Genomic DNA, 26,120 nt, shown 5'->3' on the forward strand with positions numbered 1-26,120 from the left:
GTGATTATGTCCGGATGTTCAGCCACTGGCCCCTTTCTTCGATTCCAACGTAATATGGGTTTTGATGCTGTTTTGGACCATCCAATATCCCTTTTGACGAAATTCGAAAGGCACTCTGTATAATGATTAATATACATATATATGTATATATAATGTGTGGTTACTGTTAAATAATTAATATGTATATTATATAAAAAATAAAATTACATGTGCAGTCATTTTTATGTACGCTTTATGAACTCTACTGATGTGATTGACTGCATATTAAAAAAAAAATGATACAGTCAATCATATTAATAGAGTGTACAAAAAATACACAAAAATGATTATATGTAACAAAACTCAAAATAAGAAGGTTGCCACTCACTCCAACAGTCCGGCCTCTTTGAGATGGCCAACCACCCTTATGAGATGGGGCCAATTACTATGACGGGTTGTTTGGGAGCCAACCATGTGGGTGAGATTGTATCTATCTCACAAAATGGGATATATGATTCCTTGCCTGTGGCTCAATCGGCTCCTTTGAGTGGTCGGTTTTCACTTTAAGGCTTGGTTTGGATAGCAAGTTGAAACGAGATGAAAGCTGAATAAAATATTATTTTTTAATACTATTTTTGTTTTGAAATTTGAAAATATTGAATTGTTTATTGTATTTTATTTAAAAATTTGATAAATTTGTAATGATTAGATGAAATGAAATGAGTTGAGATAATTTCACTATTCAAACCAGGCCTAAGAGAATGGTTGTCTATTCATGTCATGGGTTATTTGGTGTGGTTGAACACATTTCGTTTCTAGTTATTATATTATGATACTGTGACATTGAGTGTCAATGCCATTTAAAATTACACATTATTTTGTAAATGATAAAAAAATTTGTAACCCTAACATAAAGAAAGAACAAATAGGTGAGAGGTAATAAAATAACAGAGTAGATGTGAGGCGAGAATGATGAGACATGGGTTTCCAATCAATGCCCCATTTAATGGTAAGACATGAATGTCACCATTTCATGGTCCATTTCTCTGCTTCCATTTTTATATTTTCATTCTAAACTGTTGACAAGTTCACTCCACAATATTGTCTTTGCCTTTGACAGTTGCACTTACGCAGATGTAATAGATTTGATAGTAATCAAATTTGTAAAATCAAACTTGTATTGATGTTGATGGGTTTGTGAAGCATTTGTTCATTGAAGTCGGTGTGTTGCTGGGAATATGTTCATGAGGAAAAGAAAGTGTGAAGAAATCGTTGCATCTCATCTAGACTGTACAATGACACAGAAACTCGGTTTCAAAAGCTAAGTCACTCTTTCTACTTCACATTAGCCAAGAATGCATAATGAGACTTACGAAGATCAAGTTAGTTCTCTTTTGAAGTCACTGATAAGTGAGAATTTCTTAGGAAAATTGGAGAAGTTTTTACCTAGAGAATGATGATATATATAGGTAATCCGTTGTTGGTGAGCATTACAATGGGACTTTTGGTCACATTGTTTATAAGGGTACTTTTCTCCCAACAAAAGATAAGGGTTGTCAATAATTCATAAACAATTCCTTAAGTCATGATAAAATCTACATGATTCAAATCAAATGATTGATCTTTTTATATTGTATTTATAATTCTTAGTAATGGATCATCTCTGAATCCAAACACATCTCCATTGTAGTGTAATATATTGTATGCATTTATTGCAAAACTAAGCATCTCTCCCCGACCTCTCTAAATTCCCTACATTCTCTCTTGAATTCTCCAAAACCCTCAAACCTAATCGTCGGATTGAGTAACGCTTCTCTCATTTTCTTCAAGGCTTAAAGGTCAGATTTAGAAGTTATTTTTTCTTGTATTTTTCTAAACCGGTTTAGATTTGTTTTACCGTCTTCCCGGCAATAGAAGATACATGCTGCATGACAGGATTGTGTACATTGACTGTCGATCTTCAAAACCTAGCTTGAAACATCACCAATACACAAACATGACATGATGTGTACTCTCATGTGCTGCCTAGGTGGTGAGTCTCACACACTATCATAATTTTGAGGGTGTCAAGGCCACTTGCACGCCACTTATGGATTCTTTAATCGTAGTCTCTAAGTAGATCTTTTCAGATCTATCATATCCACTCCATCCCTGTTGCAGCATGAGTGAGTTTTTGGTGTAGCCCCGTTTGGATTTAGAGATGAGTTGAATAAAAAAATTTTAGAATATTATTTTTTAATATTATTATTATTTTGAGATTCAAAAAAGTTGAATTGTTTATTATATTTTGTGTGAAAATTTGATAAAGTTGTAATTATGAGATGATATGAGTTGAAATGAGTTGAAGTGAGTTTCCAATGCAAATCGAGGCAAATTTAGACCATTCGATCTCAACATGTGCCTAGCTAGATTCATTGTTTATTTCTGATCAATTTTTATTTATGTGCTAGGTTTTCCAAAATAGGGTTTTTAATTGGAACACCCCACCTCTCTTCTATTTTCAAATTTACATTATTAAAAAAACAAAAAACTCACTTTGCACGGGCAAGAAGAGATGCTCTGCATACAATTTACTCGTGGCTTTTTATTCTTTCTTCTTTTTACCAACACTTCATATTTAGGTCTATCCTCTTCACTTCAAAACATTTAAGTTTTTAACATCAACTTGAAAACACACTATCCTAATATATAATTTTAAAGAAATGCTATAAAGAAACTTTACACCATATATTTCCACTTAATCAACAAGTAATTTGTCATTTTTGTCATTCTATTTAAACACACAAATATTTAAATATTAAGATAGAATGTCAAAAATGACAAATCACATGTTGATTACATAGAGATATGTGGTGTAAAACTTTCTTATAGAATTTCTCATAATTTTATGGTGTAGGCAGGCATGTTTATGATGCAAGGTGGATTAATATAAAATCGTTAATTACTAAGTGAATGCCATATGTCAATTCCCATGCTTAAGATAGAGTATACTACAACAGAATTGAGTTTTTATGACAGTTTTGAATTTGTGACAATCCTGAAACCGTCACAAAAAATATTATATGTAATTGTTACAAGAAACCGTCACCAAAAGTGGACAAGAAATGGTCATACATTCGAATTATAATAATATTTCGTTCGAACATAACTCAAACGATATTGTTTTGGAATGAGTACATGCGAACGTGTAAAATGTTACATTCAAACGTTTAGCCCACTTACGTGTGAACGTATAAGTTATTTGTTCAAACGTTCGAACGATTTAGTTTATGTTCGAACGATAGTCATTAACATTCGAACGTGAATTGTTTTAAAATTAAAAATAGAATTTCAAATTTAAAAAGATTGACAATTGAAATACAAAAATACTATATATATTAAATGATATTGTTACTTACATAAAGTATACAAAAAGAAATATATTAAAATACAAATTCAAAATATGATAAAAGTGCAGCAAAACTCAAAACAAGTTGTTTACAAATGTATGAAATTCCTCAGTCAATGTGTTGGCCTTTTCGTTTAGGATATCTAAACGATGACCAATATTGGTGATACTCTGTTGTACTGAAGCGATCTGTCGGTCGATATGCACAGTAATATTTGAGACAATCTCACCAACCCAAACAGGGCATGGATCGAGCCTAGCAGGGCGCACTTCCCCTATAGATGTACCCATTGGCTGTTGACTAGTACTCCCACTATGTGGAGCAATACCGACCCCAGATTGGGTGATATGAACCCATGGGAATAGAATCTTTTGAACTCACAATCAATTTAAGACTAGGTCCATCTCGGTGCCCATCACTGGGTCGAAGGAAAATATCTGGTATAGGCCCAAGCTCACTCTGAGCATGCCCCTTCCTTGTCCAATGCTCCTATAATGTGAGGTCATGTTTAGGGAGTTCATTTGCTTAGTCAACCACTCATCGCTTGGGGTGGCACTCTCTGGTTCAGTAATAGTCGAATAATGATAACCCAATATGGTAGGTTGTTAGTGGAGATAATGCTCGCCTCATAATTGATCAGCTCAAATATTCGCAATGGCAAGTTGATGGGCTCTCCATGTGCCATTCGTATGAAGAACTGTGCGTGAATCCAACTGAAGGGGGCCTTATATGCCATATAATTCACATTTGTTGCAACTATGAGATGCAACATGCGAAAAAATGACAGTAGCAACGTTTGGGAGAACGTGTTCTTCTTATCGAATGGTGTGCGGTATCTCCCAATGAGGATGAATAAATCCTCATCACGGTCATCATCTTTAGGCTGATCAGTCCCTTCACCCTCCGACAAGTCTACATCTCTGGCCATAGACTCGACTGAGCCAATAGATAATACAGATGTGCCTACATCTGGTGCATCATCAGACTGAGCATCTACTGTAGTCGATGGCTCAGATACGAGATAGACCCCGAGTAGCTCGGCAAAGACATCCGTCGAAACTTCGAACTGAACACCGTGTACAATTACGGTGTGAGATGACGCATCCTGAGGCATGGACGACATATCCATGTAAAACTCGCGGACCGTGTAAGGTTATATCCTCCCCCTTTGTGCGCAAATGTTGGTCCAAGCTCTGGAAATAAATATGGACCTCAGACTCTTCTCCTCCCATGTCAGCTCGTCGAACTCATTAATATGAACTTTGCATTCGACCATAACAGTTCTACATCCTATCCGAGAAATGTCATGAATTTCTCCCCTATCTCATTTCCTAGTTGTCAAAGGGTGAGCCATATTCTTAAACAAAAAAAAAGTATACATATATATAATGAGAAACAAATTAAATATGTTTTAAAATACATTCAAACGTAAAACTTAACGTTCGAACGTCAAAGGAAATACATTCGAACGTGTAGGTAATAACATTCGAATGTTAGGAGTCAAAAAATTCACAAAACATTATATTCGAACATTTCATGTAAATATATTTGAACATGATAGTGCATTCATGTAAACCCACAAAACGTCCCACGAGACCTTACATTCAATCGTTTGACGTATACCTGAACGTTCAAACTATAAAATGTTGCGTTTGAACGTTAGGAGTCAAACGGCCAGAAGAACGTTACATTCAAACGTTTTGGTGTATAAATGTTCGAATGTAACAATACATTCGAATGTAGATGAACATACATTCGAAGTATAGATGATCGTTTGGATGTTCAGACATTTAAACCCAAAAATGGCTGAGTCGACTCAACCATTTCCAATTTCCTCAAATATGACTTAATCTTATAATGACGATCGTAGAACTAAAGTATACACTGAGTGTAGGTTATATACGGTGGCCATTAGCCACTCATGGTGGTAGAAAAATCAAGTTACAAATTTAACCTTTTATGTTAAAAAGAACACAATTAACAGCGGCGATTGACACTAACCTTTTATGTGACGGTTGTGATGGCAATTGACGATAGTGTGTGACAGATTCGATGGCTAAGTAGGACGGTTTAAATTTGGATGTGGGCTGAAATGCCATTCGACATTTGGATGCACTATATATATATACGTAATGTGCAAACGTTACAACTAATATGTTCGAATGTTATGTTATTTCTTGTATCGTACGAACGTGTGTTGTAAATAGTCGAACGTAAACGAAATGAATTTTTTATATATAGTATATTTATATGTAAATATTATATATAGTATATTTTCCAGATATAGATCGACGGGAGAAATAATATATAGAGTTAGTATATATAGTAATATAGTATATATAGTAACTATATATACGATATATATTATTTTAATATAGTAATATATGGTAATACAATATATAGTAATATGCATACTAATCATATTATAATATACTACATATTTACTATACTAACTATATAGATTACTATACTAACTATATATACTATATTATCTATATAGATTACTATACTTACTATATATACTATATACTAGATTACTATATATACTATAATTTTTTTTTTTGAAATCATATATACTATATACAAGATTACTATACTAACTATATAGATTATTGCCATGGTCATTTAAATCAATTGGCAACACCTTAGTTTTTCACTAAAAGAACTAAGGATAGAATTCTCCCTCCTCCATGTATAAAAAAAAAAAAAAAATACATATATATAGATTATTATATACTATATAATTTATTATAGTAACTATATAAATAAATATATACTATATAGGTTATTATACTATATAACTATGGAAGTGCTACTATATACATTAATATATTATATAATTATGTTATATATACTATATAACTATAATATATAAACAACTTTCGAACATTAAATAAACGTTCAACGTGCCAGAATTTACATTGGAACGTTATAATATACGTTCGAACGTTAATGAAAAAAATGGTGGGAGCTTTCCCTCATTTATTCTATGCCATATACATGAAACTTAATTGAAACTACGTTCGCATGTCAACAAAATTATGTTCAAATGTTATTTTGGTACCTTTAAACCTGGAATAATTAAGTTCGAATGTTTTAAAAAAAATTGGTGAGACCTTTCAAGCATTAATTCTATGGCATATACAAAGACCTAATTTCAATTACGTTCGCATATCAATAGTGTTATGTTCGAATGTTATTTTGGTACGTTTGAAAGTGGAATAATTAAGTTTGAACGTTTTTTAAAAAAATTGGTGGGACTTTTCTCACGTTAATTCTATGACATATACAAGTACTTATATTCAACTATATTTGCATATCAACAATGTTATATATGAATGTTATTTTGGTACAAAGTGAAATAATTAAGTTCAAACATTTTTTTAAAAATTGGCGACACCTTTCTTGCGTTAATTTTATAGCATATACGGAGAATTAATTTCATCTACGTTCTCTTGTCAACAATGTTATGTTCAAACGTTACTGTATGTAAACAGACTTGGCAAGACACTTACGCGATTAGAAAATTTTACAAAATGTTCTAATGTTTATTGTAGACATTTGAACGTTACGGCACTTTGTTGCGACGACTTTACATTTAAAACGTTGCTGTAAAAGGACCAAGTACTAAACACAATATCATTATTTTGTTTAGTTTAACCTATTACAGTGAGAAAAGTCGCCGCAAGAGGTTAAAAATTCTGAAAAAAAATTACGACGCCTTAGACAAGTCTTAGTCGTTATAATTTTGGAGAATGTTGTTTATTCCCCATTTGTTAGCAAATGAGTTATCGAGAGAGAGAGAGAGAGAGAGAGAGAGAGAGAGAGAGAGAGAGAGAGAGAGAGAGAGAGAGAGAGAGAGAGAGAGAGAGAGAGAGGGGGGGAAAAAGAGAGGTTGAGATTGAGAGAGCTAGAGGTGGAAAGTGAGATTGGAATGAGTGAAATTAAATGTAATTGTTGTGTTTATTTTAATTTGTTTATTTTTATGAAATATTTGTTGTGTTTATTTATTTATTATGTTTATTTTGAACTAATTAATATTGTGTTTATTTTGAAGGAATATTTGTTGGAGTTTGTTTAAGGTTGTGAGATAAAAAATTTGTGATTTTAACTATGTATATTTCTAAACTTGATTATTGTGATTATATTTTAATTATATTATAATTTTTGAGATTATATTGTGATTTGGTGGATTACATTGTGATTTGTGGATTATATTATTTTTATGTTGTGATTATATTGTGATTTGTGGTATTATATTGTGTTTTTACTGTGATTTATTTTGTAATTATGTTGTGATTTATGAGATTATATATGATTATGTTGTGATTTATTATATTATATTATGAATTGTTGGATTATATTGTGATTTGTGAGATTTTATTGTGATTATGTTGTACGATTATATTGTTACTATATTGTATCTTTTCTGTGATTATATTGTGATTTGTGGGGTTATATTGTGTTTATGTTATGATTTATTTTGTAATTATATTGTGATTTGTTGAATTATATTGTGATTATGTTGTGATTTATTAGTTTATATTGTGATTTATAGTATTATAATTTGTTTATGTTGTGATTTATTTTGAATTATGTTGTGATTTGTAGGATTATATTATGGGATTATATTGTGATTATGTTGTGATTTATTCTGTAATTATATTATGATTTGTGGTTATATTGTGATTATATTGTAATTTGTGAAATTATATTGTGTTTATATGGTGATTTATTTTTTTGATAGGAAATGATAAGAAATTAAAACAATGCTAATTATGAATAAATAATAAACAATACTAATCTTAATATAGATTATACCTAATTAATAATCAATACTAAGACTAAAACAAATAAGTAATTAATAATATATACTAAGATTAAAACAATAAGTAATTAAGAATGCAAAGAATGTATAGTAAGATTAAAACAAATAAGTAATTAATAATGTATACTAAGATTAAAAAAATAACTAATTAATAATCTATACTAAGATTAAGACAAATAACTAATTAATAATCTATACTAAGATTAAAACAATTAACTAATTAATAATCTATACTAAGATTAAAAAAATAACTAATTAATAATCTATACTGAGATTAAGACAAATAACCAATTAATAATCTATACTAAGATTAAAACAATTAACTAATTAATAATCTATACTAAGATTAAAAAAATAACTAATTAATAATCAATACTAAAATTAAAACAAACAAGTCATTATGAAAGTATGCTAAATTTAAAACAAATAACTAATTAATAATCTATACTAAAATTAAAAAAAATAACTAATTAATCATCTATACTAAGATTAAATATCTAATAATATAAAGCACAACTTACATATCTAATTTAAATCTACATTTTAGATTGACAAATAACAATATCAATTTAATTAATGTTAATCTTAAAATGCTAGAAAATTAAAACAATAACCAATAAAACAAATAACTAACTTCACATACTATACTTATGACAAAACATACTGAATTTCTTAAACTCCCTTAGTTAAGATCCAAGAATAGATTATTTATTGAGGGTTTCGATGAAGTTCAGTATGAATATATATTATTTAAATTTATTACATTATTTATTTGGAATCAAATATATATTAAACACACATTACATATCTAATTTAAGTTTACGTCTTAGATTGATAAATAATTATATCTAATTTAATTAATGATAACTTTAAAATGCTAGAAAATTGTAACAATAATAAATAATCAAGTCCTCATACTATACTTAAGACAAAGCATACTAAATTTCTTCAGAAGCCTTAGTTAAAACCCAACAATGGATTCTTTATTGAGGGTTTCGTAGAAGTTTAGTATGAATATACATTACTTATATGTTATTGCTTGTCTGTGTTATATCTATATGTTATATGTTATTCATTGTGTGTGACATTACATGAATAACCTTATACCCGTTTCAGAATTAGTATATAGTTAGGTGTTCACTAATTTTAGAATTGTTTAGTGTGAACAATTTGAGATTATACTATCTATATTACACATTTTCATTGATTTTTCTTTATATGTTAAGAATGTAAATGTTGATGTCTTCTTCATTTGTTTTGTTGGTATATTATTCACAGGGTGACAATTCCTTTTTGCGACCATGTATACTTAGAGAACTATAGGAAGGTGTTGCCAAAATTTCTACTGACATGGAGATTACAAAAGTGACAAAACTTTTACAATATAGATGATATAATCTCGAATAGGATAAGACCAACCACCTTTATCTAAAGAATATGGAGAATTAAATTGAAGCATGTGAAATTAGTTGTTATTATACTATTCCATAGGTTTTTTTCAGAAATGGACAAAATTTGGATGCGTTTTGGCGATAGAATTGGAAAAGACTACGTTTTGTATGCACGTGAAGTGATTTTACTTTGTCCTATATTGATAGTCAAGGTTACATAAAGTGTCCATGTCCAGGATGCAGAAATTTGTGCGCTATTTGATTGGATGAAGTAGAAACTCATATATTTGTGCATGATATGAATTTGAGATATATTCAATGGGTATTGCATGGTGAGTCATATAAACCATTTGCTGATATTCTGTTCAGTTATGGTATTGAAATGACGCACCTGAATGACGATAATGAGCTCGATGACAATAATGTGGTGGATGAGATGGGGGAAATGTTGGGTAACATTGGAGCTGTGATGTTTATAAATGAAATTGATGATGATGTCTCAAGTGGTCGATGGACTTGGAGAATTTCTCTAGAATGTGGGAAGATGTAGAGCATGAGTTTTATCCTGGCTGTACAAAACACAGCAAAAATATTATTTATTGTGTGGCTACAGCACATTAAGCCATTGTGTGGAATATCGACGAAAGCAATCAACATGGTACTAGACTAATTTAAAGAGGTGCTCTCTGAACGTTCTGCATTGCTGAAGAATTTTCATGAAGCGAAACAATTGATAAATGAGTTAAGGTTTGAGTAAAAGTTGATATATGCATGTAGGAATGATTGTATGTTGTTTTGGAAGGAGAATGAAGAAAAATAGACTTGTCCTGTATGTGGAGAGTGGAAGTGTAAGAAAAATGTTTTGGTAAAAGTTTTGCGTTATTTTCTGCTCAAACCAAGATTATAAAGGCTATATATGTGTTGCAAAATAGTTTAAGATATGAGGTTGCACGAAGAGAAACGAGTTAAGGATGACAAATATATAAGGCACTCAGTTGACTCAATTGCGTAGCAATGATTTGATAATAAATACCCATATTTTGGCAACGAAACTCGTAACATGTATTTAGGACTAACAACGAATGGATTCAATCCGTTTGGTAATATGAGTACAAGTCATAGGACGTGCTCTGTAGTGTTGATTTCATATAATCTTTCATCATGGAAGTGCATGAAGGTGTCAAACTTTCTGTTATCTTTGCTTATCCCTTGCCCAAGTTCACATGAGAATGATATTGACGTATTCATGTAATCGTTAATCGAAGAATTGAAAGATCTATGGGAAAATGATGTCTGAACTTTTGGTACATACACATCGACATCTTTTCAGATACATGTTGCTGTATTATGGACGATAAATAATTTTCTAGCATATACCAATATTTCAGGTTTGAGTACTAAAGGAAAGTTGGTGTGTCCCATGTGTAATAAGGAAATTGCAAGTGAATGGTTAAAATATTCACAGATGATGTATTTCATGGGCCATCGATTGTATTTGTAAGCAAATTACGAATAGTGAAAGGAATGCGCTAAATTTGATGGAAGAGTGTAGGACATAATTGTATCAAACGAGTTGTCTAGGGATGAGAAAGTGTAACAATTAATGGAACATTGAGTGAAATATCTTGGCAAAGGTCATGGAAAAAACAAGAGAAAAAGAGGCGCAACAGAATTGAATTGGACAAACCAAAGCTTTTTTTTTTCTTACCATGTTGGTAGTCATGCATGTTGCGACATAGTTTGGATATAAATACATATAGAGAAGAATATTTATGATAATATATTGGAGACATTGAATAGTATTAACAAAAAGATTAAGGACACAATTAAGACAATGAAACATCTTGAGAGAATGAGAATTAAATATAATCCTCATTTAAGGATGAAAGGCAATATGGTGGTTATATATGATGCATGCATATTTTAGATGATAATGGATGAGATGATGGACTCTTGCAAATGGTTGCAAGATGTGAAGTTGCCGGACGGTTATGCTTCAAAACTTGGTAGATGCTTGAGTCCTAATGAATGGAAAATAAGTAGATTGAAAAGTAATGATTGTTACGTATTTTTAAAGAAATTGTTATCGGTTAGAATTTGTGGAAAGCTGACTTCTAATGTATGTGTCGCAATAACAGAACAACGCATATTTTTCAAGAATTTGTGCTCTTAAATAGTAAATCGAGATGTGTTGCAGAAGATAGAAGATGATATTGTAGTACTATGTAAATTTGAGCAGATATTTTCACGATCATTTTTTAACTTAATGGTCCATTTACTTCTACATTTATCTTGAGAGGTACTGTTTGGTGGACAGGTATAGTTTCGTTGAATGTATCCAGTTGAGAGATTTTTGGATAGACTAAAACGCATTATTATGAATAAAGCCCGAGTTAAGGGGTTAATAGCAGAACCTTATATACACGATGATTGGTAGATATTTTGCTCTTTATATCTCTGTGGGGGTTGAGACCCGCTTTAATTGAGAAGAGCAGAATGCTGATTTTGCTGTCCCTCACCTTTGTGAGCTAACTTTGTTTTCCCATAATATAACGCCCTTGGGTACGCAAATAGGGTACGACTTAATTGGAAAAAAATTGGATGTATGTATTGAATACTTATCGTGAGATTGATGATTATTTCAAGTATGTCGATCAGTGTTTTTGGTAATATACTGTACCGGCAGGTACATGTTGTACCAAAATAGTAATCGGTACAGGTACATTCTCTGTTTCGTATTGCCCAAGATATCGGCTGTACCGGCCTGTATTTCGTATTTCGGCCGAAACAAGAATTTTGGCCGGTACAAGTTCTTCAGTAGTTCAGCAGTCGGTTTGGAATGATGGTAGTTTTGTAATTTGTGTAAATATACAGTGGCTATTTCGAACTTTTAGTATTTGCTAACTTAGGTTTTTTTTTTTTTTTTTTTTTTTTTTTTTTTTTTTTTTTTTTTTTTTTTTTTTTTTTTTTTTTTTTTTTTTTTTTTTTTTCTAGACTTTAGTTTTCCTTTCTTCTCCAGCTCAGCAGCCGCAACATCGTCTCTCTCGCCAAGACCTTCACCCATTCATCGCACAGCGTCGTCCGTCTCGCCGCAGATAGCCATCGTCTCGTCGCATGTCGCTATCGTGCCCAGCCGCAATGTCTCCGTTAGCTCCCTCAACTCCCTCTTTTGAACATCTCTCTTCTTCCTCTTCTCCCGTCGCCTCTTATATATATATATATATATATCTCTCTCACTCGATTTGAATCTGATGTTTTATTTTCTTTGAAGATTATATAGGATTTCGAAATTGAAACTGGTCTCTTGGAATCTTGAGTTTTTTCCCCTAGGATGACTCGCCTCTCTCTGTCCCTTTCTCAATATCACGAAAGAGTAAGGTTTTTTTTTTTTTTATTGATCTATTGGTTGTGAATGTATGATTATATGAAACTAATCTATTATTTGTGATTCTGTAAAAGTAATATATTGGTAATTTGGTTGTGATTCCAGTAAAACTAATCTATTGTTTTGTCTGTGAATATGTTGGGTTATGTTTATTTAGTTGGGTTTATGTCAATTTACAACTGATAAAATTGTAGAAAATCAAATTGATCTGAAAAATCAATAGATTACTAGTGGGCCATTGTTGTTTTAGTATTTTGAAAGGTTTTTTAATTTGTTGGATAGAACGAATTGGGTAAATATGAAGCTGTAAATAGTCTAATTTTAGTATCATACAGTCTAATTTTTGTAAATAGTTATTGCTTTAATCCATTGGCCACTTATTATGAAGCTTAGTTTATGAATTTTTTGAAATCTTGGTTAGGGATTTTTGTACAACATTTTGAATTTTGATTCATTTTAAATTATTCATTTGTGAAGCTTAATTTTAAATAGTTACTGCTTTCTACATTATATAATATCTATAACTTTTGCTTACTTATAACTTATAAGTGTTAATTTTTTATATTTTAATAGTTAAAAATATCTAGTTGTCAATTAATCGATGGTATGACTTCAACTCCAATACTTGCTACTGTAAGATTAGAAGATCCAGCATGGGCCCATGCACATGCAGTGCCAGGGGCAAGAAATAATATTGAATGTTTATATTGTAATAAAGTAATTAGAGATGGTGGGATCACTCGGTTGAAGTATCATCTAGCTGGAATTCCAGGCAATGTAGAAGCATGTAAAAAGGTATATGAAGATGTAAAATGGAAAATGAAGGAGTTGTTTGATGAAATGAAAAAAAATAGAGAGAAGAAAAGAAAAATAAGTTCAGAGATTGGAGGTGATATAGATTTAACATGTAATGATATTGATGATAGTAATAGTATAGAGAGACAGTGTCAGCTTTCAAAAGGTAAGGGGAAGTTGAAAGAATTTGGAACTGAAAAGTCAGTGGTGGGATTGAGTAGATTTTTTGCTCTAAGAACAACTCCTAGGGCCCAACCTTCAATTAAGAGTTCTATGTGTTCAAATGAGATGATTGTAAAAGCGAAGATGGTTGTAGCACGCTGGTGGTATGATGCTAATCTACCTTTCAATGCGGCTCAATCCAAGTTTTATCAACCAGCTATCGATGCCTTGACTGCCATCGAGCTAGGATTCAAGAGCTCATCTTTATATGAGTTGAGAGGAAATTCGTTAAAAATGGTTGTGGATGAGGTTCAAGATTATTTACAACAAATTAAGAAGGTTTGGAATGAGACCGGTTGTTCACTAATGGCAGATGGTTGGACAAACCCGAAGCAAGAATCAATAATCAACTTTCTAGTTTATTGTCCGAAATGTACAATGTTCTTGAAGTTTGTTGATACATTTGGCCTTAGAAAAGATGCTGAAACATTTTTTAATATCTTTGATGAGATTGTTCAAGAAATTTGAGCTGAGAATATTGTGCAGTTCATAACAGACAATGATGCAAGTTTTAAAGCTGTAGGAAAAAAGTTACAACAGAAGTATGGCTCATTCTACTGGTTCTCATGTGTAGCTTATTGCATAGACTTAATGTTGGAGAATTTTTCTGATCCAAGATATTTTTTCCTTATTGATGATTTTATAAAAAAGGCAAAAATGATAATAAAGTTCATCTATAACCGTGGTTGAGTTTTGACATTGATGAGAAAAGACTTTATCAAAGGTCATGATTTGTGTCGTCCTGCAATTAGAAGGTTTGCGACAAATTTTTTAAATATCTAATGCTTGCTCTTGTTTAAGAAAGAACTCAGACAAATGTTTATTTGTGGTAAATGGATTACATCAAGTCATTCTAAGAGCAACATAGAGAAGAAGATAGTTGAGATCGTTTTAGAACATAAAGAGTTTTGGGCTCAATATCAATTTATTGTTAAAGTTAGTAAGCCTTTGGTTCGTGTTCTACGACTTGTTGACGAGGATGAGAAACCTGCAATGAGATACTTGTAGGATGCAATGGAAAGAGTCAAAGAGAATATAAACGCAAGATGCAATGACAAAGTTAGTTTATTCAATCCATTCACTAGGATCATTGATTCTAGATGGGATAGGCAGTTTCACAATCTATTACATGCTGCGGGTTGTTTTCTTAACCCTAGAATTTACTACAATCCTAACTTTAAAAATAAAAATGATGTTGTAAGAGGCTTCAACAGCTGTGTTATGAAGATAGAACTTGATCCCGATAATCAAGACAAGATCATTGCAGAACTTGATTTGTATAAGAATGCAGTAGGTGAGTTTGGACATTCTTTAGCAATCCGCCAACGTGATAAGATTAATCCAAGTATTATCATTTATCAATATCTTTTGTTAAATAGTGTGACTTTGTACTTTAAATTTTATCTTATTTTATTTTTACCTGTATTTAATTAATAATTTATAATTACATTATTGTTATAGTTGCATGGTGGATCCAATTTGGTTGTGAGGTTCCAACGCTTCAAAAGTTTGCTGTTTGAGTACTAAATCAATGTTGTAGTGCAACTGGATGTGAGAGAAACCGGAACACATTTGATTTTATTCATTCGAAGAAGAGAAATAGATTAGTGCATAAACGTTTGAATATCTTAGTATTTGTTCGTTATAACTTGAAGCTGAGAAAGAGGTAAATTTTTTTAATACTAATGTTTTCACTGTTGAAAAATATATAACATTTTCACTTATGTTTGATTTTATTTTGACATGAGCATAAAAAAGGGAAGAGATGCTTTAGATCCAATTAATCTTGAAAATATTGATTTGATGGAAGAATGGATGGGTGAAGAATCTGAACTTCTTGATGGAGAAGATTTGGATTGGGCAAGTATTGAGGAGCCATTAACCTCACTAAATGAGGAAGACAATGATAATGTTGGCGTTGATGTTGATGACGGTGATGACGTTGATGAAAATATTTTGATTAACATGTCAAATTCTAATCTTTATTGCCTTTCTGATGAGGATGAATATTTTTGATGACAAGGTGACGTTAATGATTTTCTCATGATAATGTTGGTGTTTATAACTTTATGTTAGTTGTAACTTAAAACTTAAGACTTGTATTGAGAAGTATTGAGTTTATGACTTATTTTGTTGTTATTTTGGAATACAGTTAATGCTTGTATATATATAATTTATTTAAGTATAAATTATTCTGAAATGGTATACAAAACGGTACCGATACGGTACTGGTACTGAAATGATATCAGTACCGAAATATTATTCCGAAACGGTACACAAAATAGTACCGGTATCGAAATATGTCGTTCTAGCGCCTTGATCGGTATGGTATTCAAAACATTGATGTCGGTCCATAATTAGAATAATCTAAATTTTCTACGTTCTATTAAAGTACTACTATATCGAAAGCATAGAGAATATAGAGGCGATGTATGAAGAAGAATTTACAGGATGGTTTGAACAACGTGTATGCATTTAAATGTCCCGTATAGCTGAATATTTGTAAACCATATTAATTTACAGTAACGTTGTATAATTTTGTAACTATTTCACTTGTTAGATTTTGAAATAAGGTGCTCATGATCTAAAATCAATTTCTTTTGAATTGCTTACACCGGTCTGTGGTCCTTCAAATAGAGCACTTCGATACACAACATGCACGGTTTGAGGTTATATGTTTCATATTGTAGACCGTGAATGTAATCGAAAGACGCAAAATTGTAGTGTGTTGGTCGAGAGAAGTCATGTAATAGAGGATATTGACTATTATGGTATCATACGTGACATTATCAGCCTAAAATACCTGGGCGGGAATGCGACATATGTATTTAAATGTGATTGGTGGCGGTGGTCGGGTATCGATACATAGGGAGAGTCCCTTTATGAGTGTCAATGACTCAATATTACATGTAAATGGTACGAAAACGATTCATTTGTATTGGCTTTTCAAACGACCCAAGTCTATTACTTAATTAATCCAATGAAAGGGGCTAATGAAGCTAGTGAAGAGATAACTTGGCGAGTGATACAGAAGTTTGTTCCTTTAAATATTTATGATGCATGATTGGTATTGGGTCACGATTATAGTGGAGATGAAGATGACACTCCGATTCTAGGCCTACTAGAAAGATAGAGAAGGTATTAATTTATTTGTTGATCTTAGTGCACTCGAACTAGACCCTTTATGTAGAGATGACGTCCCATCCGTACATCTCGACCCATCTGTATTAAATGATTATTTAGTTGAAGATTCTGATGAATCATTAGAATCAAAACAAGAAGAAGAAGAGTCAGAAGAAGAAGTCGATGAAGAAGACGAAGAAGAAGAAGATAATGGGGAAGAAGATTATGAAAATGTTATTGATTGAGATTCTGAAAAAAAGTATGGAAAATACATCTGGAGATGAAGAATAAAAGTACTAAATATTTTATTTACATAGATTAGGCTATTACATTTTTTATAATTATTTCTAAACTAGTTCATTGAAAATAATAATATTTTTCAAGGATGCCACCAAAACGATAACAAAGAAATGTGCCCCCTCCGCCAAGTCCTGAACTGGTTAAGGACTCCCCAACTGATGCCCTCGCTCCTGATCAAGTTGATACACAAGAGGCAGACGGCCAGTCTTTACCTACCAGTAAGTAAATTCTTGTTGATAATTAATTATATTTAAATACTTGGGATGAAATTGGTTTTAATAATTTTAAATATATTAGCTGATGCCTTGTCAAGACACGGTTGTGAGTTAACACGTGGCCTACCTCTAGAAAAAAATAGAAGATACAGAAAAATCAAGGTTAACATCCCTAATAACTCCACTAGGGGTGTGGATGATAGTGAGACATCGTTTTTCTCCTATGTCGGAACACTAGTCTGAGCTTATATGCCATTTTATGTGCGGTCTTGGCGAGATGTTCCGAATGAGGTTAAAGATCACATTTGAAATCGTGTAATGATGAGCTTATATACCCTAGTTTTTTTTAATCTCATATTTTTTACGCAATTTACTTCTTAGGATAAATTCGACCTAAATTTTGGCCGTAGTGAGGAAGTATGAATTGTGAATGAGTTGATGGCCACATTATTTCGGCATCACAAGGAACGATGTCATGACAATTTCAAGAAATTTTAGATGTTAGAAGAGTTTGCTCAATCCCTTTTTCAAAAAATGAAATTAGAAGATTGGAGTAAGTGTTGTGATTAGGGGTGTAACTGGTCTAGTTCGATTCGATTTTGGACAAAATTTAAGATCGAACCGGTATGTACTGGTTTCCCATTTTTCAAAATCGATTACGCACCAGTTACTCTTCTAAACCTGCATCTCTGATTTTACCGATTTTCGATCCGGTTTGGGCCTGTTTTCCTGTTTTTTAAATGTAAGTTTATCATTAAAAAATAAAAATCTGTTAATAAAAAAACTGCTTCAAAAAATATGTTCTAAAAATCAGTTACTATTACAAAATCTGTACTACTAAAAAAATTTGTTTTAGTAAAAAATCTAATTTACTAAAATTTGTTTTTCAAAAATATGCTACAACGCTATAAATATAACTACTACAAAAACTTAAAAAAAAAAGATTTGCAGTAAAAAGAAAAATCTGCTGTGGAATAAAATTAGTCCAAAAGTTTAAATTAGAAGTCCAAAAGTTTAACAAATTACAAGTCCAAAGTCCAAAAGTCTAAATTACAAGTCCAAAAGTCTAAAAAATTACAACTCCAAATATCAAAAGTCTAAATTACAAGTCCGAAAGTCCTACAAATTACAAGTCCAAAAGTCCTACAAATTACAAGTGCAAAAGTCCAACAAATTAAAAGTCTAAATTACAAATCCAAACTAGACGTCCAAATTACAACTAGAACAAATAGTTATGCACCAAGCCATCAACTCCAATAGTTCATTCAACAAACCTTGCAATTATTGGAAAATAAATCAAGCAGTTAATTCCAATAACAAGTTATTAATTGCATTAAATGAAAAAATAAAACTTAAGCAAAGATGTTATACAAGTTGACATTCCTTAAATTTAATCATCTCCAACCAAAAAAGTAGGTCTTGAAGAACTCCCTAGGTTTTGACTTATCCTCAGTATTCATCTTTGTAAAATAATCCCAAACCACAGATCTTTTTCTACTAGTAGATGTCTTACTTGCATTAGATTTAGGAGAAAGTGGATCATTTGTCGCTGTTGATTCCATGGTCATTTCCATTGAAGGTTGAGAATCACCGGGTGTTTCTGTTTCATTTGAAGGATCCATTTGTGATTCTGTAGTAACAAAAATAAAATTGATAAAAGCTGCTATAATTAATAAAAATAATGTTTACTGCACTAAAATCATAGAGTATTGACTTGACTTGAGCCTTATTTTTATTTAATAACTCACTAACTGCACTGCAATAATGTAAGCCTTATTTTTATTTTTATTTATTTTTGTTGAGCCTTTATAGTTTATTCCAATCCTCAACCCTAATTAATAAACATGACACAGATGTTATTCCAGTAAAAAAAAATTACAAAACCCTAATAACACAAACACAATCCCAAAAATCCTAATATCACAAATACCTTCTATTATAATTTCAAAGTAATTTCAGAAACCCAAGCACAAAATCCTAATAATACAAACACAATCACAAACACAAATACAATTACAAAACCCTAAATTTCGGATTCAAAAACCCTAATAAAACAAATACTATATACCAGATTTCAAAGTAATTTCAAAAATAGAAAAACAAATTACCATGAGGAATCAAAGACAGAGAGAGTGAGGTGAGGCCGAGGGTCTGTGCGTGGCAAGTTGCGGCTAAGTTCTTAGTACTTATAGGCAATGTCGTGAGCTCACGGTATGTGCGACGGTCAGTGAGGAGGTAGAGAGATAGAGAGAGTGAGGCAGAGAGACAAAGATGAGAGAGTGGAGGCAGAGAGGCAGAGACAAGAGAGTGAGGCAGATAGACGAGATAGTGAGGTAGAAAAACGGGTGCCGTTTGCTGTTGAAGACTTGAGAAGTTGAGAGTCTGAGACTTTAGGGTTTAATTGAGAGGAGACGGAGTTTTGGAGACTGGAGAGGAAACGACGCCGTTCCTATTGGTTTCAAATTTTCAATGTGGTTCTTTTTTTTTTAAATGATAATTAAATTTTTTTTTGATGGTTTGGGAAATTGATAATTATAATTTATATATATTTATACTAATACATTTAATAGACTATAGTGATTTAGTTATAGTGATTAGTATTAGTTATATATTAGTATAACTATAGTGTATATTAGACTATTAGTATTACTTATAAACTTATATGTTAGTATAGCTATATAATATATTAGACTATATATAATATAATTTAATATATATATATATATATATATTATGTTTAAAGCTTATGATCAATTAAATTTTCATCTTTAAGATTAAACTTTTATTTTATAAATTATAATAATGTTATCTTATATATAATTATATTAATAACATATGATCAAGCAAATTACAAATATTCATATTTAAGATTAACATTTTATGTTATAATTTATAAATTATAATATGAAATTATTTCATATATTATATATAATTATATATTATATATAAAATATTTTGTATAATATTAATTTTGTATAAAACTTATATATAAAATATATATTTTTATATATTTTTTCCCCAGCCGGTTTGGTCTGGTCCAGTCTCGGAAATTGTAGAACCAGAATCGAACCGGTTCCGGTTGATTTGCATAATTCAAGAACAGATCCCGGACCGATTTTCTGGTTTAAATTTACACCCCTAGTTGTGATCTTTTCGCAAGCCTAGATTATAAGGTATTCTATATTTTTTTTCCTATAACTTATTTACATCTATATTGGTTGCATAGATTATATTTAATATTGTTAATTTCTCCTGTAACACTTAAATTCTATCAATGCACAGAATAGAACGTCTTTGACAATCCACCATCGCGTCAGTTCAAGGTCATTCCAACGCATTGCCAATAAAATGGTAATTATTTATTAAAATTCGGTCATTTTTATCATATTTTTTTATTCAAGTACTAACATGATTTTTTAAAATTACTATTGTGGCTTTGTTTGAAACACAATAATCATGAAAATTTTTCTCTCGTTCATGTCTATGCTACTACTCACACCGATGCGCACAACGAATGGATTGATCTTGTCGCCAAAGATAATTATGTAAGTGAGGTAATTTTTTGTGAAAAAAGTATGCCAACATGTGAATGAATATTATGCAGCAGGATCGCGGTGAGCGGGAACAAATGAAGAAATAAAACCTATCATTGTTTAAAACTTTTGTCGTCTAATTTTGCAACTCTCTAAAAATTTTTCATGAGATGATATTTTTTGTAGTATAATATGATACAATTTGTATACTTTTTAATTTTATAAAATTATTAGTTTTGATCAGTACGTTCGAATGTAAACAAAGAACGTTAGAACATGCGTATACGTTCGAATTAACGTTTGAACATAATTAAACAGACGTGCGATCTATATGTTTGAATGTATGGTATAACACGTATATACTCCACAAACGTTCGAACTTATTCTATTACAATCGAACGAATATTTCTTAATATTCGAATGATTAAAAAAGATATGTTTAAACGTATTTATTAATCATCTGAACGTTTAGTCTTTGACGTTCGAACAATTGCCTAATAATTTGAGAATATAAAATTCAAATGTCAAATCACGAATGTTTGAACATGTGTACGTTCGAACGTAAAAATTAAATTTGCGAATGAAAAATATTGAATGTTAGATATTTATGGTTTGAATACTAATTGGTTTGGTAAACGTTCGAACATTATTTGATACTTTTGAATATACTTTTTGTGAAGAAATTTGACTGTCATAAAATCTCTTCATGTTCAAATTTTACATCTCATGACAGACTTTCAATCGTCACAAAAAGAATTTGTAGTGACAATCGTACAGTAAAGCATCAAAAAATATTTTTTGTGATGTCTTTTTTATGAGGATTGTGAAGACGGTTTCAAACCGTTATAAAAAAGTTTCTGTGAAAATTTTCTTATCTTTTGTGATAATTTTGTTCGTTACAGTAAATAAAATATGTTGTAGTGGTACTTGCACGTAAGCTCTATGATCAGTCAAATGAAAGTCACCTATTATTATATATATATATATATATATATATATATTAATCAGCAAGAAGAGCCCTCATAAAAAAATAAAAAAAATAAAAAGAGCAAGAAGAGCCAAATTAGTCACTTCAATTTATAATTAATTTCAATAAAAATACTCGTATATGTGATTACTTGTGTTAGCGTGTTTGGACCACCGATTGAGTTTTGAAATACCTTACACGTAAAGTCATCTATCTGGCTTTTCATGTGATTATCTCAATTAATGGAATTAAAATAATTGTATTTTGATAGTTTGATGAGCAATAAATTCTATTTATTTTTAATAATTATATTTTCAACAAAATAATCGTATATGTGACCACTTGTGTTAGCATGTTTGGACCATTTATTATTTGTGATTGAGTTTTGAAATAATTTATACCTACAATAATCTATTATTTCCTTTGTGGGTACGTAAAATATATAACAACTTTGACAGGGCAAATAAATAATAGTTTGATAATTGAAATGGGTAAGTGTATTTTGTAATTACAAAAAGTGAGAAATTCTATTTGCAAGCTCCTTGTTAATTTAGAAGGTGCATTCATACTACCAATATAACATGATTTAATTTTTAAGAAAATTTAATTTAGAACTTCTCTTATAAAGCAAGATCATGACATGATAATAGCATAGAGAGATATATGAGTGGTAAATTTCAATGCAGGCCTCTCTTGCATATATAATTGTTGCTTGGCATTCACATGATGGCTATGTGTCACCCGTTCCAACTAACTTCCAAACGCCCATTGGAGTGCAATACTAAAGCTGATCAAGAGTGGGATCGATGCATGAATAATTATTCTCATCAGTCACTATTTATTATACATATCGATATCTTATAAAAAAATATAAAAAAAATTATCATGTATGAAGTGTAAGAATGAATAATAACTGATACATAATAAAATATTCTATACATATTATCTAATCGCGCGTGTGAGACTTCACACCACGAGGTTGCTTCGTTATGGCCGGGGTACGCTTTGCAACACGAGGTTGCTTCATGTGATCCAATTATTATTATTTTATTTTTTTCAAAGCAAAAGTACTGAAGTCTATGAAAAATGGTAAATTTAATTTACTTTATTTCATATATAGAAAGAGAGAGTATGCATCACGTTTTAATGCAGCATTTTTTAGACAAATAAATTAAATCAAATAACGATAGTTACTATGATCAAGACATAATCATGATATCGATAGAAATGCGCATGCAATTACGAATAAGATTCTTTGGATAAGAAGAGGGTCAATAAGATTCTCTCTCTCTCTCTCTCTCTCTCTCTCTCTCTCTCTCTCTCTCTCTCTCCCTCTCTCTCTCTCTCTCTCTCTCCATTATCAACAATATCATGTTAGTGATTAGTGATTGTGCCCACCTCACCCGATCTTTTTGTCTAGGATGTTTGATCACATGCCTTTGGCTCTACCTTAATATATACAATATTTTATTATTGGGGATCAGTATAAAGTATTATTTATCCGAATCATTCTATTTACAAACTGATGTATAAGACATATTTTCGTATTAACAATACAAAATTGCATTTGAGTCTAGAATTTGGATTAGGTCAAAAAGAACTTTATCATAACATTTGGCATTTGCCAGATGGGCTGTTTGGAGTGTTGGATTAGGCTCTACAAGGGAATCTCCTTTAATTTGGGTCATTCTCACCATGCCTAGCTCTGAGTTATTGCCCACCATTGTGTTTGTTTCTCTGGAATTTCCTTGCATTTCAGATAGTCGGATTGAAATTAGCCAACATGAGTGCTTTTGGGATGGGCCTAAAACCTTTGATGTGATACCAATACCCCAATTTAGGCAAAGCCGAAGCTAATTAAGATACTATAATTTACCCATCTCCTTCATTTTAAGGGATTAGAAATAGGTTGGAACAAAAATTCGACTTTGAATTTGGTTCGGTTCTGTTCTGACTATGATAAAACGGAGTCGGAGTCAGTCTAGTGACAAGTCGGAGTTGGAGTTTGAGGTGTCTGATTCAATCCGACTCCGATATTGTACATATGTTATAAAAATATGTATTTATTTATATATTTATCAGTATAAGTTATATAATTAGAACTTATATAGTTAAACTCTATAATATACTAGTATGAACTAATAATTATAAAATACTATATTTATACTATAAAAAAATAAACTAATAATAGTTTAGTATATGTAAACATAGTATTACTACCATACATAATCAAGTATATAAATAAATTAGACATTAGTATTGAAATAAGTCTAGTATAATAAGTTAATAACACATAATGCTAATATACTAAAGTATAATAACATGTAATTAGATAGTAGAAATAATTCTAGTGTAAAAATAAGTTATAAATAAGTTAAACATTAGTAAAATATAATAATATGTAATTAGACACTAGAAATAATTTGTAATATTATAGTATGATAACATGTAATTAGACACTATAGTATATAAAAAATAAGTTAGATATTATCATAGAAGTAAATCAGTAGTAAATGATTTAATTTTCATTTTTATTTTTTGAAAAATTAAAATTTGAAAGCCCACAAAATTTCTCTTTTAAGAATTGGTTAAATATGAAGTTAAAAAAAATCTTAAAATAATCCAAATTTGACTCCGATTTCAACTTGTATTTAAATTCTGACTAAATCAGTGCTTCCTAAATCCGACTCCAATTAAGTCGTCACTCACCCCTAACCAGAAAGTTTCAATTTTTTATGTAAGATGAAAGCATAATAAATAAATAAACCAAAAATATGAACTGGAGCGAGCAACAACAATTATTCAACAAGCACTCAAAATTACCAATAAGAAATCTTATTGTATACATTTCCACACAAATAGCATATAATAGACACTCCACTCACTGGATTAGAATATTTGATATATTTTGTTAACAGATGTAAAGCATTATTTATTTTTAAGGAATGGCTTAACGAGGTCTATATATATATATATATATAGTTGTATAGGCAGAGACATATCAAAGTCGTGTACTGGCAATTCATAAGAGAAACGGCAAGCAACACTTGCATTGCATGCATGTGGTTGCTCATATCCCTTAATATCATGCACCCTGTCAGCAGCCCATGCCCTTGCCTATGCATTATGCATGCCCACCACCCTTGCCTATGCATTATGCATGCCCACCATTTGTACTACCTCTTCTTCCTCTTCCTTTCCTTCACTATTTAAGCACTTATTCGACTCTCTTTGCTAATTTAATTCCTCTAACGACTTCTCTCCTCTTTGCATTTATTCTTCTTCCATTTCATACATTTGTTATGCAATTATTCTTTTTTCTTTCTTATTTATCACTTTCTCCTGATTCACTCTCTGCTGTTCCCATTTCTCTAATTTTACCTTCCCGTTCCCACTTCACTTTCACTCACTCACACACACCACTACCACCTCCTCCTCCTCTTCCACCACTATCTCCTCCAGTTTTACTTTGGACCAATACTTCGTCTGACGAAATAGTCGCGTTTCTTGCTTGTACATCTCCACCGTTTTTATTTCTTAGTGAACTATTTGGAATTGAAGTGGCTTTCAACCTGGAAATGCCATCTTCGGCGTCATGAACGGCCCGCCCGTCAACCAAACACGGGCTCAATACAAGTGCTAAAAGCAGAAAAACCCCAACTGCTCTTGCAATGTTCATAATTTCTTGCCTCAAGTTGAGAATGCAAATCCTCACTCGTTCCCTCCCCCCTTTTATATGCTTCACGTTGTACTTCCAATGTCCTCTGATGGAAAACTCTCATTGTTTAGCTCAGAAAAGCTGTCCCCACCAGAACAAATTCTCATTGTTTAACTCAGGAAAAAAAAAAAAGAAGAAGAAAAACCCAATGCAACAAACCCAAAACATTTCAAAAAGGCTGCAAAAAGACGGGAAGAGATGATGGATAGAGTAGAGTAATATATACCTTACGGTGCAATTTGTCCCCACTTTTCAATATTTTCTGTGACTAATGC

The sequence above is a fragment of the Juglans regia genome, chromosome 11 (assembly GCF_001411555.2).
Source record: "Juglans regia cultivar Chandler chromosome 11, Walnut 2.0, whole genome shotgun sequence".
Classification (NCBI taxonomy): domain Eukaryota; kingdom Viridiplantae; phylum Streptophyta; class Magnoliopsida; order Fagales; family Juglandaceae; genus Juglans; species Juglans regia.